We start from the raw sequence: 6,000 nt of genomic DNA, 5'->3' as shown, positions 1-6,000 counted from the left end.
GCTATTGAGTGAAAAGCCGAACAGGCTTTAGACTTGAAACCTATTCATGCAAATTCAGATGCAAATTTCCAGTTAAGGGATACAGTTTAGGTTAATGCAGCTGAGATGTGCAAATTAATAATAAAGTAAAATGTACTACTAATGAAGTTGCTTGGCATTTTTATTAATATAAAGTTGAATAATTAAACTGTGTACATCTGTACAGTGTCAAAATAATGATGTGATTAGAAAGATGTAAAAATGTGTCACATTTGTTTTCCCTGCGTTAGTCTTTTTAAATTTTGCAGATTTGACACAATGAACCTTTCTTTCACAATTATGAACTGATATATAACATAAGGTTTGCCAAAAGTAATGATAAAAACAGGTCTTACATAGAACCCTTTGACGTTGTCCCTGTGCTATAAAACTGCTCCATGAGAAAGCCATGTCTGTACCCTGAATCTGATACCCAAAACAGATACTGGGATATACAATAAATCATGCTTCAAACTCCTTGACATGTTAAGTAAAGACAAACAGATGAACCATTGGAGTGTCCCATTCTCTGTCAATAAACAGGGTTTTTTCTGATTTTTTCTTTAACATACTGACATGTTTATTTTGTATCTGTGACAAATTTGTATATGACTGCAAAAACTCCAGGGCTGGACATGTCTTGAAATAATTCATAAGCAAAAAGTCAGTTGTTTTGTAATTGTGCTGTAACATGAGGGACTTGAAGTTGATTGAAAAGTTCCTGCTCAACCTGGTCGATTTAGCACCCCCTTGATGATGCAACTTCCAAATGTATTGATATTAGCTTCAATTTAATGGTTTCAAATTTTCTGGAATTAGAGTGTATACAAACACAAATATTAAAAACTCAGTCTATAGAGGTATTGGTTTGGATTAAAAATACACAGATTTACCATATTTTTGTAAAAATGATTCCACCCCAGGGACAAAAGGTACAACTCCGTATCTTGTTTTCTCACCGTTTATTTTTGTTCTCCGGGATGCTTCATTAGGAACAGGGGGCATATGCTCCCACATTATGTGTGGGCCGAGAGACCCTCTTTTAGGTCTGGGTGCAGCTTAAACATAATATTGCCCAGGGCCTGGGAACCATCTGTCACAGAGCTGTAGCACACTATGGGGTAGGCTGTAAGCCTCCTTTGGAAGAGGATGTTTGTGTTGAATGTCCAGTTACAGGACAAGTGTTTCCTGATTTTCTCTGTGAAACCTCACATTACACAACCTTACGTTTTCCCTGTAGACAGTGCGAATATCAGTACTAATGCATGTGGGTTGTAAGAGATGATGGTCTGTTTCTTCTTCTTTCATGAAGTGGCAGGGTGGCACAGAGAATGACTAGTGCAGTAGCTCTCCTGCCCTCTCCCCTGAGAACAAGTCGTTAAACGCTGCTTCTTTAAGTGTTTCCACCCCAAATGCAAAGTAAAATTTAGTGTTCCTTAAGCTGAAGGACGACAACAAACTCCTCCAGAAGGACTTGGTGAGAGCTCACAATATATTCATGGACCTTTCAGATGTCCCTGTCTGGCAGAGAAAGCATATATTGGTTCATTGACTGTCTGACAAATTTAGCTTTGAACATCAATTGCATGTGTGTCAATCCCATCTGAAGCACAGTTGACTCTGAATGGTGATAAATGGCTAAAAGAAGTCAAGGATCCAAGCATGCTCTACAAAGGAGTCCTGGTTGCTGGTCACGGGCACAACACAGGCTGTACACAGGGACCTCCTCCCCAGAGATCACTGCAAAAGCCTTTGTGATTAGAGAACACTTTCCAAGCTTTTCAAGTTAAATTGAAAGCCAAATTCTCTGCACCTCCTCAGTCGATGGACATCAGTGGGCACCCAGCTGCTCAGGCATCTACCATCCCGCTGTGCTCCCAGCCAGGGAGGAATCCCCAGTGAAGGAGAGTTTCGGTTTCTGGTGCCACAGGGCCGGACAGTGTGATCCCAGCACCTAATCCCCCGACTGATCCTCTTCCAAAGACTTTGATCGTGGACTCATCAATGGTTTGACATATTTGACTTCCTCAGGCTGTGACTTACTGTTATTCAAGAGGTGTAGTTTTGGACATCGATGCAGAAATTCCACAGCTAATACAAAGCATCCAACTACTGGAGCTGTCATTGTTCACGTTGGAACAAATGGGGTGATGTTAATTTCGCTCAGGTACACTAGCTTCAGATCTGGCTGAAGGGACACTGCTGCTCTCTTCACATACCTCATGTGGACAATTTCAAAACATTCTGGAATAAACCCACTTTCTTCAAACAACATGGACTTCATTCTAATGTGATTGGATCCCATTTAATGGCCATGAACATGCAACTTTACTTCAAAATCCACTGCAATTGACCGAGTGCTGGGTCAGTCCGTCTCTCTCTAATGCAGATCTTATTATCATTAACGTCCCTGTGATTATTACTCATAGATCTGTTAAATGTTTTTGTAAAGATTTGGACACTTACCAACTCAGAACAATTAACTTGATTTTGTTGATAGATTTGAATTTCATGTTTTTTAAGAGTCTTGGTTACACTCTACAACAGCAGTCAGCTCAATGAGCTGTGTCCTCCCTTTCTGATTGCTAAGTCAACATGGGGGTTGCCTGGTGAATCTGTATTGAAAAAAGGATAACACAGAGACTTGTAACCTAAGATTTAATGTGTCTGTAGCGTTCATCAAAAATCCTCCTGAGTTTCTAACGTTCTTACCATTGAATCTGTTTACCTGTGGAATGTTGCAAACACATGTTTTGTGTCTTTTGTTGCCCATATCTCAACTTTTTTAGATTGTGTTGCACGCATCAAATTCAGAATGAGGTTATATTTACAAAAAACAAAGTTTTATTAGTTTTATCAGTTTGAACATTAAATATTTTGTCTTTGCACTGTATTCAGGTCGAAAGAATTTGCAAATCATTGCATTGTGTTTTTGTGTATGATTTACACAGCATCTCAACTTTTCTGCAGTTGGAGTTGTGTCACAGCTCTGAAGTCACCAGCTACAATAAAAATACCATGCGGTTGTTTTGTCATGTGACTTCTGATGTCTTCATAAAGTTCCTGTAATGCTTTGTTTAAATTTGCATTTGGGTGAATGTAAACAGTTGCAACAAACACACTGGTGAATTCTCCAGGCAGATAATATGTCCATCTTTACATTAAAACTTGACATCTGGGAAACATCATCCATTCATTTTGAATACATTTGAGCACAAATCATCATTGATGTGAACAATACCTCCATTCGTTTTGACTTCTGTCTGTTGTGTCGCAGAACATGGTCCAGCCGTCAAGTGCAATAACTTCTTCTGGGATGTTGTGATGGATCCTGGTCTCTGTAACAATATGGGCACAATGGCCTCCGATACCCTGTTGCTGAGTTAGTCTGTGTCTTATTTTGCCCATTTTTATTTTCTAGCTGACTGCTGGACATTAGCCAGCACTTGGCTGGTGAAGGCGTAGCCTTAGGTAAAAGCTGGGTCAGCTTAGCTCTTAACCCAGCTCTCTTCCCCCTCTCCCTGGGGTGGCTGCACTGCATGCATTTGCGTTTGATCTAGCTGGGTGGTTGGAAGATGTTTTGAGCAGTGATCATCTCAAGGACCACTGCACTTCACCCAGTCCCTTCACGTCAGTTTCTGTCACTGACCATTATATTTCTGTCATAAATAATACATGCTTAGGTAATATAAGAAATAACAATTTAAAACAAAAAATGCAGGGAGCTACTGGCTGCCGCATCTGCACACGTTTCAAATTTAGTCTGAACAGCTCTATTTTGGGAGGCATGGTGGCTTAGTGGTGGTTCTGGGCTTCAGCCTATCCTTGGTGAAAGCCTTTCTACAGCATGTGGAGTGGCAAATGAGACACAGGTCTGCAAATGTGAATTCTAATCTCTAAACTGGCCATAAAAGTGCCATTTCTTTTGCTAGAGCTCTCAACCACATCTTACAGCGAATGACGTTTCCAAGCTCTCATGGACCGGATCATGAGACAGCTTTTTTGATTACGTTTTCATTTTGCTTACCCTAAACCTAATTCAAAACCTTCTTTGAAAATTTTCTATATGAATCCATGCTGGAGTCAGCTATGAATTATGAAGAAAATATTGTGTAAATAACAGTTTACTCCAGTATGTAGCTGTTTGTGAATTACTCTCAGACCAATGACATCTACTGAAATCACATCTGGATATATTAAAGTTGATCCTGGATTTTTCAAAATACATTCATAACTCCGCTTTGTACCATGAAGTTCACCTTTCAGCTTCCACTTTTCAAATAACACACATGGAAGATTCACACGGAATTAGAGCCTCCAGTATTCTAATAAATCACTGCTGGTCTCCAGTAATTCAAGTCTTCTTCACAAAGTTCTAGAATTACACCACTAACTATATGTCTTTTCCACTTTTCTCACTGTCCACTGTGAACAGCCAGAATTCTGTGTATGTTCCTTCTGTCATGTCTTGGCCTGGCTTGATGTGACAGGGAGTCGCACTGCTAAAGCCATCAACCTGTGCGGGTCAGAGCCTGATAAATCACCTTGTAATAACACGTCAGCAGGTGAGTGGGGGCAGGCCCAGCCAGCTACTGTAAATCTGTACGGCTACTGTCCACTGACTCTCCTGACCACCCCCTGCTTTTGCACTGTGAGAAATTTTTCAGGCCTCCCACTCACTCTCCTCTCTGTCTCAGAGGCAGAGCAGTTTATTTAGGCACTCTGTTAAATGTCGCTTCAGTTCAGACCCTTTACATCCTCATGTATGTTTTTATTTCTCTACACAGTCCATAAAAGTATCTAACTCACTGAACGTTAATCTATTCATTGCTATAACAGAATCATAGACTGTATGCCATCACTCATGTTTTATCATCAATGTTTATAATTACAACCAAATTAATTGTGTAACTTTAATACAATAATCATAAGCCAGACAAAACACATAAGGAAGTCTTAGTCTCACAGCAGTGTAAGTCTGAAAATTAAAGTCACCTTTTTGATAAAAGCTCATTGTTTCCAGTCACATTGATACCTTCATGGTCTCCTTCCACTACCTAAAAAGTATGAGCATGCTGGAAACAATTTCTCCAAACATTCAGTGTTACTGGAAACTCTAAAAGCTTCAGCTCTTGGAAGTACTTCCTGTTTTGTACCATACTGCAACACATACTCCCCTTGATACGCAGTGGAAGATAGAGCAGGACTGCACTCTACAAAACAGGGTGGACAAACTACACAACTGATCTAAGATGAGGTGCACTGGTTGCAAAATTATTCCTTTTGGCGAGGGAGTCTTGGAGCAACATCAGCTTCCAAGACTGATAATCTTGGCCAACAACAATGTTTATGATATCAGTGAACAAAACTTGCTATATTTCCATAATGCTAAATATTTCCTCTCTTTTAAGATCTCACCCACTCTGTTTGGCTATGTGATGGGATTAGAATGGGTAAAAAGTAGCAGCCTATTATGTATGGTACAAGTTATGAATAGGATCAGATATAGCGGAGTTTCACCCAGCTGCCACCCATTCAACATTCAGAACACAGATGTTAACAGGCAGCTTTAGTTAGACTTCAGTGAGCGATGTTTGACCATTTTCCATTGACCAAGTGTCATATGACCAAGTGTTTTTTTCCTACAAATCATTTCCTGATACATTAAACGTCCTGTGGCAGAGCTAATATTTATTCTTAATTGCCTGCACACTTTGCTGTGATGTGAGTACCATGCCATCCTCTAACCACCACAACCCCAAAATAGCAAGCACATTATACCACGATCCTCATCCTTTTCGTTCTAATGCCTTATGCATCACTTCCACTGTGTGGTGAAGACTTCCTGCCACTTGTCCCACAGTAGCTAGAGGTTTGCTCCATGCAGAGCTGATGTAAATATTTTGCATGTACTGACACACACACAAAAAAAACCTAAAAATAAGACAGCATCTCTTAAAGATACGTAGTATTTGGAGAGAT

This window comes from Chaetodon auriga, chromosome 11 (assembly GCF_051107435.1).
Source record: "Chaetodon auriga isolate fChaAug3 chromosome 11, fChaAug3.hap1, whole genome shotgun sequence".
Classification (NCBI taxonomy): Eukaryota; Metazoa; Chordata; class Actinopteri; order Chaetodontiformes; family Chaetodontidae; genus Chaetodon; species Chaetodon auriga.
Note: the sequence above shows the minus strand (reverse complement) of the source record.